Genomic DNA, 16243 nt, shown 5'->3' with positions numbered 1-16243 from the left:
CTCTCACACACACAGACCCAGTCCTCACTCTCTCACACACACACAGACCCAGTCCTCACTCTCACACACACAGACCCAGTCCTCTCTCTCACACACACACAGACCCAGTCCTCTCTCTCATACACACAGACCCAGTCCTCTCTCTCACACACACAGACCCAGTCCTCACTCTCTCACACACACACAGACCCAGTCCTCACTCTCATACACACAGACCCAGTCCTCACTCTCTCACACACACAGACCCAGTCCTCTCTCTCACACACACACAGACCCAGTCCTCACTCTCTCACACACACACAGACCCAGTCCTCTCTCTCACACACACACAGACCCAGTCCTCTCTCTCATACACACAGACCCAGTCCTCACACTCTCACACACACAGACCCAGTCCTCACTCTCTCACACACACACAGACCCAGTCCTCACTCTCATACACACAGACCCAGTCCTCACTCTCTCTCACACACAGACCCAGTCCTCTCTCTCTCACACACACAGACCCAGTCCTCACTCTCATACACACAGACCCAGTCCTCACTCTCTCACACACACAGACCCAGTCCTCTCTCTCACACACACACAGACCCAGTACTCACTCTCTCACACAGACCCAGTCCTCTCTCTCACACACACACAGACCCAGTCCTCACTCTCTCACACACACACAGACCCAGTCCTCACTCTCTCACACACACACAGACCCAGTCCTCTCTCTCACACACACACAGACCCAGTCCTCACTCTCATACACACAGACCCAGTCCTCACTCTCTCTCACACACAGACCCAGTCCTCTCTCTCACACACACACAGACCCAGTCCTCACTCTCTCACACACACACAGACCCAGTCCTCACTCTCATACACACAGACCCAGTCCTCACTCTCACACACACACAGACCCAGTCCTCACTCTCATACACACAGACCCAGTCCTCACTCTCTCTCACACACAGACCCAGTCCTCTCTCTCTCACACAGACAGACCCAGTCCACACTCTCATACACATAGACCCAGTCCTCACTCTCTCACACACACAGACCCAGTCCTCTCTCTCACACACACACAGACCCAGTACTCACTCTCTCACACAGACCCAGTCCTCTCTCTCACACACACAGACCCAGTCCTCACTCTCTCTCACACACAGACCCAGTCCTCACTCTCTCTCACACACAGACCCAGTCCTCTCTCTCACACACACACAGACCCAGTACTCTCACTCATAGACACAGACCCAGTCGTCTCTCTCTCACACAGACCCAGTCCTCTCTCTCACACACACACAGACCCAGTCCTCACTCTCATACACACAGACCCAGTCCTCACTCTCTCACACACAGACCCAGTCCTCACTCTCATACACACAGACCCAGTCCTCTCTCTCTCACACACACACACATAGACCCAGTCCTCTCTCTCACACACACACAGACCCAGTCCTCTCTCTCACACACACACATAGACCCAGTCCTCACTCTCTCACACACACAGACCCAGTCCTCTCTCTCTCACACACACACAGACCCAGTCCTCTCTCTCACACACACACAGACCCAGTCCTCTCTCTCACACACACAGACCCAGTCCTCTCTCTCACACACACAGACCCAGTCCTCACTCTCACACACACAGACCCAGTACTCACTCTCTCACACAGACCCAGTCCTCTCTCTCACACACACAGACCCAGTCCTCACTCTCATACACAGAGACCCAGTCCGCACTCTCTCACACACACAGACCCAGTCCTCTCTCTCACACACACACAGACCCAGTCCTCACTCTCATACACACAGACCCAGTCCTCACTCTCTCTCACACACACACAGACCCAGTCCTCACTCTCACACACACAGACCCAGTCCTCACTCTCTCACACACACAGACCCAGTCCTCTCTCTCACACACACACAGACCCAGTCCTCTCTCTCACACACACACAGACCCAGTCCTCACTCTCATACACACAGACCCAGTCCTCTCTCTCACACACACAGACCCAGTCCTCACTCTCTCACACACACAGACCCAGTCCTCTCTCTCACACACACACAGACCCAGTCCTCACTCTCTCACACAGACCCAGTCCTCACTCTCTCACACACACAGACCCAGTCCTCACTCTCTCACACACAGACCCAGTCCTCTCTCTCACACACACAGACCCAGTCCTCACTCTCATACACACAGACCCAGTCCTCACTCTCTCTCACACACAGACCCAGTCCTCTCTCTCTCACACACACAGACCCAGTCCTCTCTCTCACACACACACAGACCCAGTCCTCACTCTCTCACACACACACAGACCCAGTCCACACTCTCATACACACAGACCCAGTCCTCACTCTCTCTCACACACAGACCCAGTCCTCTCTCTCACACACACACAGACCCAGTCCTCACTCTCATACACACAGACCCAGTCCTCACTCTCTCACACACACAGACCCAGTCCTCTCTCTCTCACACACACAGACCCAGTCCTCACTCTCATACACACAGACCCAGTCCTCACTCTCTCTCACACACACAGACCCAGTCCTCTCTCTCACACACACACAGACCCAGTCCTCACTCTCTCACACACACAGACCCAGTCCTCACTCTCTCACACACACAGACCCAGTCCTCACTCTCTCACACACACACAGACCCAGTCCTCACTCTCTCACACACAGACCCAGTCCTCTCTCTCACACACAGACCCAGTCCTCTCTCACACACACACAGACCCAGTCCTCTCTCTCTCTCACACACACAGACCCAGTCCTCTCTCTCACACACACACAGACCCAGTCCTCACTCTCTCACACACACAGACCCAGTCCTCACTCTCTCACACACACAGACCCAGTCCTCTCTCTCTCACACACACACAGACCCAGTCCTCACTCTCATACACACAGACCCAGTCCTCACTCTCTCTCACACACAGACCCAGTCCTCTCTCTCTCACACAGACAGACCCAGTCCACACTCTCATACACATAGACCCAGTCCTCACTCTCTCACACACACAGACCCAGTCCTCTCTCTCACACACACACAGACCCAGTCCTCTCTCTCATACACACAGACCCAGTCCTCTCTCTCACACACACACAGACCCAGTCCTCACTCTCTCACACACACACAGACCCAGTCCTCACTCTCATACACACAGACCCAGTCCTCTCTCTCACACACACACAGACCCAGTCCTCTCTCTCATACACACAGACCCAGTCCTCTCTCTCACACACACACAGACCCAGTCCTCACTCTCTCACACACACACAGACCCAGTCTCTCTCTCACACACACACAGACCCAGTCCTCTCTCTCACACACACACAGACCCAGTCCTCACTCTCATACACACAGACCCAGTCCTCACTCTCTCACACACACAGACCCAGTCCTCTCTCTCACACACACACAGAACCAGTCCTCATTCTCAAACACACAGACCCAGTCCTCACTCTCTCTCTCTCTCTCTCACACACACACAGACCCAGTCCTCACTCTCACACACAGACCCAGTCCTCACTCTCTCACACACACAGACCCAGTCCTCTCTCTCACACACACAGACCCAGTCCTCACTCTCTCACACACACACAGACCCAGTCCTCTCTCACACACACACAGACCCAGTCCTCTCTCTCACACACACAGACCCAGTCCTCTCTCTCACACACACAGACCCAGTCCTCACTCTCTCACACACACAGACCCAGTCCTCTCTCTCACACACACACAGACCCAGTCCTCTCTCTCTCACACACACAGACCCAGTCCTCACTCTCTCACACACACAGACCCAGTCCTCTCACTCACACACACACAGACCCAGTCCTCAGTGTCTCACACACACACAGACCCAGTCCACACTCTCTCACACACACAGACCCAGTCCTCTCTCTCTCACACACACACAGACCCAGTCCTCACTCTCACACACACAGACCCAGTCCTCACTCTCTCTCACACACACAGACCCAGTCCTCTCTCTCTTACACACAGACCCAGTCCTCACTCTCACACACACACAGACCCAGTCCTCACTCTCTCACACACACACAGACCCAGTCCTCTCTCTCACACACACAGACCCAGTCCTCTCTCTCACACACACACAGACCCAGTCCTCTCTCTCTCACACACACACAGACCCAGTCCTCACTCTCTCACACACACACAGACCCAGTCCTCTCTCTCACACACACAGACCCAGTCCTCTCTCTCATACACACAGACCCAGTCCTCTCTCTCTCACACACACACAGACCCAGTCCTCTCTCTCTCACACACACACAGACCCAGTCCTCACTCTCTCACACACACAGACCCAGTCCTCACTCTCTCACACACACAGACCCAGTCCTCACTCTCTCTCACACACAGACCCAGTCCTCTCTCTCACACACACACAGACCCAGTCCTCACTCTCTCTCACACACACACAGACCCAGTCCTCACTCTCATACACACAGACCCAGTCCTCACTCTCTCACACACACAGACCCAGTCCTCTCTCTCACACACACACAGACCCAGTCCTCACTCTCTCACACACACAGACCCAGTCCTCTCTCTCACACACACACAGACCCAGTCCTCACTCTCTCACACACACAGACCCAGTCCTCACTCTCACACACACACAGACCCAGTCCTCACTCTCTCACACACACACAGACCCAGTCCTCACTCTCTCTCACACACACAGACCCAGTCCTCTCTCTCACACACACATAGACCCAGTCCTCACTCTCTCACTCACACACAGACCCAGTCCTCAGTGTCTCACACACACACAGACCCAGTCCTCACTCTCTCTCACACACAGACCCAGTCCTCTCTCTCACACACACACAGACCCAGTCCTCACTCTCTCACACACACAGACCCAGTCCTCTCTCTCACACACACACAGACCCAGTCCTCTCTCTCACACACACACAGACCCAGTCCTCTCTCTCACACACACAGACCCAGTCCTCTCTCTCACACACACACAGACCCAGTCCTCACTCTCATACACACAGACCCAGTCCTCACTCTCTCTCACACACAGACCCAGTCCTCTCTCTCACACACACACAGACCCAGTCCTCACTCTCATACACACAGACCCAGTCCTCACTCTCTCACACACACACAGACCCAGTCCTCACTCTCTCACACACACACAGACCCAGTCCACACTCTCATACACACAGACCCAGTCCTCACTCTCACACACACACAGACCCAGTCCTCTCTCTCTCACACACACAGACCCAGTCCACACTCTCATACACACAGACCCAGTCCTCACTCTCTCTCACACACAGACCCAGTCCTCTCTCTCTCACACAGACAGACCCAGTCCACACTCTCATACACACAGACCCAGTCCTCACTCTCTCACACACAGACCCAGTCCTCTCTCTCACACACACACAGACCCAGTCCTCACTCTCTCACACACACAGACCCAGTCTTCACTCTCTCTCACACACACATAGACCCAGTCCTCACTCTCTCACACACACACAGACCCAGTACTCACTCTCTCACACAGACCCAGTCCTCTCTCTCACACACACACAGACCCAGTCCTCACTCTCTCACACACACAGACCCAGTCCTCACTCTCTCACACACACACAGACCCAGTCCTCACTCTCTCTCACACACAGACCCAGTCCTCACTCTCTCTCACACACAGACCCAGTCCTCTCTCTCACACACACACAGACCCAGTCCTCTCTCTCTCACACACACACAGACCCAGTCCTCTCTCTCATACACACAGACCCAGTCCTCTCTCTCATACACACAGACCCAGTCCTCTCTCTCACACAGACAAAGACCCAGTCCTCACTCTCTCACACACACACAGACCCTGTCCTCACTCTCATACACACAGACCCAGTCCTCACACTCGCACACACACAGACCCAGTCCTCACTCTCATAAACACAGACCCAGTCCTCTCTCTCTCACACACACACACATAGACCCAGTCCTCTCTCTCACACACACACAGACCCAGTCCTCTCTCTCACACCCACACACATAGACCCAGTCCTCACTCTCTCACACACACAGACCCAGTCCTCTCTCTCTCACACACACACAGACCCAGTCCTCTCTCTCACACACACACAGACCCAGTCCTCTTTCTCATACACACAGACCCAGTCCTCTCTCTCATACACACAGACCCAGTCCTCACTCTCACACACACACAGACCCAGTACTCACTCTCTCACACAGACCCAGTCCTCTCTCTCACACACACACAGACCCAGTCCTCACCCTCATACACACAGACGCAGTCCTCACTCTCTCACACACACAGACCCAGTCCTCTCTCTCACACACACACAGACCCAGTCCTCACTCTCATACACACAGACCCAGTCCTCTCTCTCTCACACACACACAGACCCAGTCCACACTCTCATACACACAGACCCAGTCCTCACTCTCTCACACACACAGACCCAGTCCTCTCTCTCACACACACACAGACCCAGTCCACACTCTCATACACACAGACCCAGTCCTCACTCTCTCACACACACAGACCCAGTCCTCTCTCTCTCACACACACAGACCCAGTCCTCACTCTCATACACAGAGACCCAGTCCGCACTCTCTCACACACACAGATCCAGTCCTCTCTCTCACACGCACACAGACCCAGTACTCTCACTCATAGACACAGACCCAGTCGTCTCTCTCTCACACAGACCCAGTCCTCTCTCTCACACACACACAGACCCAGTCCTCTCTCTCTCACACACACAGACCCAGTCCTCTCTCTCACACACGCACACACATAGACCCAGTCCTCTCTCTCTCACACACACAGACCCAGTCCTCTCTCTCACACACACACATAGACCCAGTCCTCACTCTCTCACACACACAGACCCAGTCCTCTCTCTCACACACACACACAGACCCAGTCCTCTCTCTCACACACACACAGACCCAGTCCTCTCTCTCAAACACACAGACCCAGTCCTCTCTCTCACACAGACAAAGACCCAGTCCTCACTCTCTCACACACACACACGGACCCAGTCCTCACTCTCATACACACAGACCCAGTCCTCTCTCTCACACACACACAGACCCAGTCCTCTCTCTCATACACACAGACCCAGTCCTCTCTCTCACACAGACAAAGACCCAGTCCTCACTCTCTCACACACACACAGACCCAGTCCTCACTCTCATACACACAGACCCAGTCCTCACTCTCTGTCACACACAGACACAGTCCTCTCTCTCACACACACATAGACCCAGTCCTCACACTCTCTCACACACACAGACCCAGTCCTCTCTCTCATACACACAGACCCAGTCTTCTCTCTCATACACACAGACCCAGTCCTCACTCTCACACACACATAGACCCAGTCCTCACTCTCTCACACACACATAGACCCAGTCCTCTCTCTCTCACACAGACCCAGTCTTCTCTCTCATACACACAGACCCAGTCCTCACTCTCTCTCACACACAGACCCAGTCCTCTCTCTCACACACACACAGACCCAGTCCTCTCTCACACACACACAGACCCAGTCCTCACTCTCATACACACAGACCCAGTCCTCACTCTCTCTCACACACAGACCCAGTCCTCTCTCTCTCACACAGACAGACCCAGTCCACACTCTCATACACACAGACCCAGTCCTCACTCTCTCACACACACAGACCCAATCCTCTCACTCACACACACACAGACCCATAACTCACTCTCTCACACAGACCCAGTCCTCTCTCTCACACACACACAGACCCAGTCCTCACTCTCTCACACACACACAGACCCAGTCCTCTCTCTCACACACACACAGACCCAGTCCTCACTCTCTCTCACACACAGACCCAGTCCTCTCTCTCTCACACACACAGACCCAGTCCTCTCTCTCACACACACACAGACCCAGTCCTCACTCTCTCACACACACAGACCCAGTCCTCTCTCTCACACACACACAGACCCAGTCCTCTCTCTCACACACACAGACCCAGTCCTCACTCTCTCACACACACAGACCCAGTCCTCTCTCTCTAGACCCAGTCCTCACTCTCTCACACACACACAGACCCAGTCCTCACTCTCTCACACACACACAGACCCAGTCCTCACTCTCATACACACAGACCCAGTCCTCTCTCTCACTCACACACAGACCCAGTCCTCACTCTCTCACACACAGACCCAGTCCTCTCTCTCACACACACAGACCCAGTCCTCACTCTCTCACACACACACAGACCCAGTCCTCTCTCTCATACACACAGACCCAGTCCTCACTCTCTCACACACACACAGACCCAGTCCTCTCTCTCACACACACACAGACCCAGTCCTCACTCTCTCACACACACAGACCCAGTCCTCTCTCTCTCACACACACAGACCCAGTCCTCTCTCTCATACACACAGACCCAGTCCTCACTCTCTCTCACACACAGACCCAGTCCTCTCTCTCACACACACACAGACCCAGTCCTCACTCTCATACACACAGACCCAGTCCTCTCTCTCACACACACACACACAGACCCAGTCCTCTCTCTCACACACAGACCCAGTCCTCACTCTCATACACACAGACCCAGTCCTCACTCTCTCACACACACAGACCCAGTCCTCTCTCTCACACACACACAGACCCAGTCCTCACTCTCTCACACACACACAGACCCAGTCCTCACTCTCACACACACAGACCCAGTCCTCACTCTCTCACACACACACCCAGTCAGTCTCTCTCTCTCACACACACACAGACCCAGTCCTCACTCTCTCACACACACACAGACCCAGTCCTCACTCTCTCACACACACAGACCCAGTCCTCACTCTCTCACACACACAGACCCAGTCCTCACTCTATCACACACACAGACCCAATCCTCACTCTCACACACACACAGACCCAGTCCTCTCTCTCTCACACACACACAGACCCAGTCCTCTCTCTCACACACACACAGACCAAGTCCTCTCTCTCACACACAGACCCAGTCCTCTCTCTCACACACACACAGACCCAGTCCTCACTCTCTCTCACACACAGACCCAGTCCTCTCTCTCTCACACAGACAGACCCAGTCCACACTCTCATACACAGAGACCCAGTCCTCACTCTCTCACACACACAGACCCAGTACTCACTCTCTCACACAGACCCAGTCCTCTCTCTCACACACACACAGACCCAGTCCTCACTCTCTCTCACACACAGACCCAGTCCTCTCTCTCTCACACAGACAGACCCAGTCCACACTCTCATACACACAGACCCAGTCCTCTCTCTCACACACACACAGACCCAGTACTCACTCTCTCACACAGACCCAGTCCTCTCTCTCACACACACACAGACCCAGTCCTCACTCTCTCACACACACACAGACCCAGTCCTCACTCTCTCACACAGACCCAGTCCTCTCTCTCACACACACACAGACCCAGTCCTCACTCTCATACACACAGACCCAGTCCTCACTCTCTCACACACACAGACCCAGTCCTCTCTCTCACACACACACAGACCCAGTCCTCACTCTCTCACACACACACAGACCCAGTCCTCTCTCTCACACACACACAGACCCAGTCTCTCTCTCTCACACACACATAGACCCAGTCCTCACTCTCTCACACACACACAGACCCAGTCCTCATTCTCATACACACAGACCCAGTCCTCACTCTCTCTCTCTCTCTCTCTCTCACACACACACACAGAATCCTCTCTCTCTCACACACAAGTACAGACACAGTCGTCTCTCTCTCACACACATACACACACCCAGACCTCTCTCTCACACACACAGACCCAGTCCTCTCTCTCACACACACATAGACCCAGTCCTCTCTCTCTCACACAGACCCAGTCCTCTCTCTCACACACACAGACCCAGTCCTCTCTCTCACACACCCATAGACCCAGTCCTCACTCTCTCACACACACACAGACCCAGTCCTCACTCTCTGTCACACACACAGACCCAGTCCTCACTCTCTCACACACACACACAGACCCAGTCCTCTCTCACACACACACAGACCCAGTCCTCACTCTCACACACACAGACCCAGTCCAGTCCTCTCTCTCACACACAGACCCAGTCCTCTCTCACACACATAGACCCAGTCCTCACTCTCTCACACACACACAGACCCAGTCCTCTCTCACACACACACTCACAGACCCAGTCCTCACTCTCCCCCCCAACACACAGACCCAGTCCTCTCTCTCACTCACACACTGACCCAGTCCTCACTCTCTCACACACACACAGACCCAGAACTCACTCTCACACACAGACCCAGTCCTCACTCTCTCACACATACAGACCTAGTCCTCACTCTCTCACACACACACAGACCCAGTCCTCACTCTCTCTCACACACAGACCCAGTCCTCACTCTATCACACACACAGACCCAGTCCTCACTCTCACACACATACACAGACCCAGTCCTCTCTCTCTCACACACACACAGACCCAGTCCTCTCTCTCACACACACACAGAGCAAGTCCTCTCTCTCACACACAGACCCAGTCCTCTCTCACACACACACAGACCCAGTCCTCACTCTCATACACACAGACCCAGTCCTCACTCTCTCTCACACACAGACACAGTCCTCTCTCTCACACACACACAGACCCAGTCCTCACTCTCATACACACAGACCCAGTCCTCACTCTCTCTCACACACAGACCCAGTCCTCACTCTCTCTCACACACAGACCCAGTCCTCTCTCTCTCTCACACAGACAGATCCAGTCCACACTCTCATACACACAGACCCAGTCCTCACTCTCTCACACACACAGACCCAATCCTCTCACTCACACACACACAGACCCATAACTCACTCTCTCACACAGACCCAGTCCTCTCTCTCACACACACACAGACCCAGTCCTCACTCTCTCACACACAGACCCAGTCCTCACTCTCTCACACACAGACCCAGTCCTCTCTCTCACACACACACAGACCCAGTCCTCTTTCTCATACACACAGACCCAGTCCTCTCTCTCATACACACAGACCCAGTCCTCTCTCTCACACAGACACAGACCCAGTCCTCACTCTCTCACACACACACAGACCCAGTCCTCACTCTCATACACACAGACCCAGTCCTCACTCTCTCACACACACACAGACCCAGTCCTCTCTCTCACACACACACAGACCCAGTCCTCACTCTCTCACACACACAGACCCAGTCCTCACTCTCTCACACACACAGACCCAGTCCTCTCTCTCACACACACACAGACCCAGTCCTCACTCTCATACACACAGACCCAGTCCTCTCTCTCACACACACACAGACCCAGTCCTCACTCTCATACACACAGACCCAGTCCTCACTCTCTCACACACACAGACCCAGTCCTCTCTCTCTCACACACACACAGACCCAGTCCACACTCTCATACACACAGACCCAGTCCTCACTCTCTCACACACACAGACCCAGTCCTCTCTCTCACACACACACAGACCCAGTCCTCACTCTCTCACACACACACAGACCCAGTCCTCACTCTCATACACACAGACCCAGTCCTCACTCTCTCACACACACAGACCCAGTCCTCTCTCACACACACACAGACCCAGTCCTCTCTCTCTCACACACACAGACCCAGTCCTCACTCTCATACACACAGACCCAGTCCTCACTCTCATACACACAGACCCAGTCCTCTCTCTCACACACACACAGACCCAGTCCTCACTCTCTCACACACACACAGACCCAGTCCTCACTCTCATACACACAGACCCAGTCCTCACTCTCGCACACACACAGACCCAGTCCTCACTCTCATAAACACAGACCCAGTCCTCTCTCTCACACACAGACCCAGTCCTCTCTCTCTCACACACACACAGACCCAGTCCTCTCTCTCACACACACACAGACCCAGTCCTCACTCTCTCACACACACACAGACCCAGTCCTCACTCTCTCACACACACACAGACCCAGTCCTCACTCTCATACACACAGACCCAGTCCTCACTCTCTCACACACACAGACCCAGTCCTCTCTCTCTCACACACACACAGACCCAGTCCTCTCTCTCACACACACACAGACCCAGTCCTCTCTCTCATACACACAGACCCAGTCCTCTCTCTCACACACACAGACCCAGTCCTCACTCTCACACACACAGACCCAGTCCTCACTCTCTCACACACACAGACCCAGTCCTCTCTCTCACACACACACAGACCCAGTCCTCACTCTCATACACACAGACCCAGTCCTCACTCTCTCACACACACAGACCCAGTCCTCTCTCTCACACACACACAGACCCAGTCCTCACTCTCTCACACACACACAGACCCAGTCCTCACTCTCATACACACAGACCCAGTCCTCACTCTCTCACACACACAGACCCAGTCCTCTCTCTCACACACACACAGACCCAGTCCTCACTCTCATACACACAGACCCAGTCCTCACTCTCTCACACACACAGACCCAGTCCTCTCTCTCACACACACACAGACCCAGTCCTCAGTGTCTCACACACACACAGACCCAGTCCTCACTCTCAAACACACAGACCCAGTCCTCACTCTCTCACACACACAGACCCAGTCCTCTCTCTCACACACACACAGACCCAGTCCTCTCTCTCATACACACAGACCCAGTCCTCTCTCTCACACACACACAGACCCAGTCCTCACTCTCTCACACACACACAGACCCAGTCCTCACTCTCATACACACAGACCCAGTCCTCTCTCTCACACACACACAGACCCAGTCCTCTCTCTCACACACACAGACCCAGTCCTCTCTCTCACACACACAGACCCAGTCCTCACTCTCATACACACAGACCCAGTCCTCACTCTCTGTCACACACAGACACAGTCCTCTCTCTCACACACACATAGATCCAGTCCTCACACTCTCTCACACACACAAACCCAGTCCTCTCTCTCATACACACAGACCCAGTCCTCTCTCTCATACACACAGACCCAGTCCTCACTCTCACACACACATAGACCCAGTCCTCACTCTCTCACACACACATAGACCCAGTTCTCTCTCTCTCACACAGACCCAGTCCCCTCTCTCAGACACACAGACCCAGTCCACACTCTTTCTCACACACAGACCCAGTCCTCTCTCTCACACACACACAGACCCAGTCCTCTCTCACACACACACAGACCCAGTCCTCACTCTCATACACACAGACCCAGTCCTCACTCTCTCTCACACACAGACCCAGTCCTCTCTCTCTCACACAGACAGACCCAGTCCACACTCTCATACACACAGACCCAGTCCTCACTCTCTCACACACACAGACCCAGTCCTCTCTCTCACACACACACAGACCCAGTACTCACTCTCTCACACAGACCCAGTCCTCTCTCTCACACACACATAGACCCAGTCCTCACTCTCTCTCACACACACAGACCCAGTCCTCACTCTCCCCCGCACACACACAGACCCAGTCCTCACTCTCTCACACACACACAGACCCAGTCCTCTCTCTCACACACACACACAGACCCAGTCCTCACTCTTCCCCACCCACACACAGACCCAGTCCTCACTCTCTCACACACACACAGACCCAGAACTGACTCTGCCCCCCCACACACAGACCCAGTCCTCTCTCTCACTCACACACTGACCCAGTCCTCACTCTCTCACACACACAGACCCAGTCCTCACTCTCTCACACACACACAGACCCAGTCCTCACTCTATCACACACACAGACCCAATCCTCACTCTCACACACACACAGACCCAGTCCTCTCTCTCTCACACACTCACAGACCCAGTCCTCTCTCTCACACACACACAGACCAAGTCCTCTCTCTCACACACAGACCCAGTCCTCTCTCTCACACACACACAGACCCAGTCCTCACTCTCATACACACAGACCCAGTCCTCACTCTCTCTCACACACAGACCCAGTCCTCTCTCTCTCACACAGACAGACCCAGTCCACACTCTCATACACAGAGACCCAGTCCTCACTCTCTCACACACACAGACCCAGTACTCTCTCTCTCACACAGACCCAGTCCTCTCTCTCACACACACACAGACCCAGTCCTCACTCTCTCTCACACACAGACCCAGTCCTCTCTCTCTCACACACACAGACCCAGTCCTCACTCTCTCACACACACAGACCCAGTCCTCTCTCTCACACACACACAGACCCAGTACTCACTCTCTCACACAGACCCAGTCCTCTCTCTCACACACACACAGACCCAGTCCTCACTCTCTCACACACACACAGACCCAGTCCTCACTCTCTCACACACACAGACCCAGTCCTCTCTCTCACACACACACAGACCCAGTCCTCTCTCTCTCACACACACAGACCCAGTCCTCTCTCTCACAAACACACACATAGACCCAGTCCTCTCTCTCTCACACACACACAGACCCAGTCCTCTCTCTCACACACACACACATAGACCCAGTCCTCACTCTCTCACACACACACAGACCCAGTCCTCATTCTCATACACACAGACCCAGTCCTCACTCTCTCTCTCTCTCTCTCTCTCTCTCACACACACACACACACAGAATCCTCTCTCTCTCACACACAAGTACAGACACAGTTGTCTCTCTCTCACACACATACACACACCCAGACCTCTCTCTCACACACACAGACCCAGTCCTCTCTCTCACACACACAGACCCAGTCCTCTCTCTCACACACACATAGACCCAGTCCTCACTCTCTCACACACACACAGACCCAGTCCTCACTCTCTGTCACACACACAGACCCAGTCCTCACTCTCTCACACACACACACAGACCCAGTCCTCTCTCACACACACACAGACCCAGTCCTCTCTCTCACACACAGACCCAGTCCTCTCTCTCACACACAGACCCAGTCCTCTCTCTCTCACACACATAGACCCAGTCCTCACTCTCTCACACACACACAGACCCAGTCCTCTCTCTCACACACACACAGACCCAGTCCTCACTCTCTCACACACACACACACAGACCCTCTCTCTCACACACACACAGACCCAGTCCTCACTCTCTCACACACACACAGACCCAGTCCACACTCTTATACACACAGATCCAGTCCTCTCACTCACACACACACAGACCCAGTCCTCACTCTCATCCACACAGACCCAGTCCTCTCTCTCACACACAGACCCAGTCCTCTCTCTCACTCACACACTGACCCAGTCCTCACTCTCTCACACACACACAGACCCAGAACTCACTCTGCCCCCCCACACACAGACCCAGTCCTCACTCTCTCACACATACAGACCTAGTCCTCACTCTCTCACACACACACAGACCCAGTCCTCACTCTCTCTCACACACAGACCCAGTCCTCACTCTCTCACACACACAGACCCAGTCCTCACTCTCACACACACACAGACCCAGTCCTCTCTCTCTCACACACACACAGACCCAGTCCTCACTCTCATACACACAGACCCAGTCCTCACACTCTCTCACACACAGACCCAGTCCTCTCTCTCTCACACAGACAGACCCAGTCCACACTCTCATACACACAGACCCAGTCCTCACTCTCTCACACACACAGACCCAATCCTCTCACTCACACACACACAGACCCATAACTCACTCTCTCACACAGACCCAGTCCTCTCTCTCACACACACACAGACCCAGTCCTCACTCTCTCACACACAGACCCAGTCCTCACTCTCTCACACACAGACCCAGTCCTCTCTCTCACACACACACAGACCCAGTCCTCTTTCTCATACACACAGACCCAGTCCTCTCTCTCATACACACAGACCCAGTCCTCTCTCTCACACAGACAAAGACCCTGTCCTCACTCTCTCACACACACACAGACCCAGTCCTCACTCTCATACACACAGACCCAGTCCTCACACTCGCACACACACAGACCCAGTCCTCACTCTCATAAACACAGACCCAGTCCTCTCTCTCTCACACACACACACATAGACCCAGTCCTCTCTCTCACACACACACAGACCCAGTCCTCTCTCTCACACCCACACACATAGACCCAGTCCTCACTCTCTCACACACACAGACCCAGTCCTCTCTCTCTCACACACACACAGACCCAGTCCTCTCTCTCACACACACACAGACCCAGTCCTCTTTCTC

The sequence above is a fragment of the Mobula hypostoma genome, chromosome 10 (genome assembly GCF_963921235.1).
Source record: "Mobula hypostoma chromosome 10, sMobHyp1.1, whole genome shotgun sequence".
Classification (NCBI taxonomy): Eukaryota; Metazoa; Chordata; class Chondrichthyes; order Myliobatiformes; family Myliobatidae; genus Mobula; species Mobula hypostoma.
The sequence above is the reverse complement of the archived record's forward strand: the minus strand, read 5'-3'. Positions refer to the sequence as shown.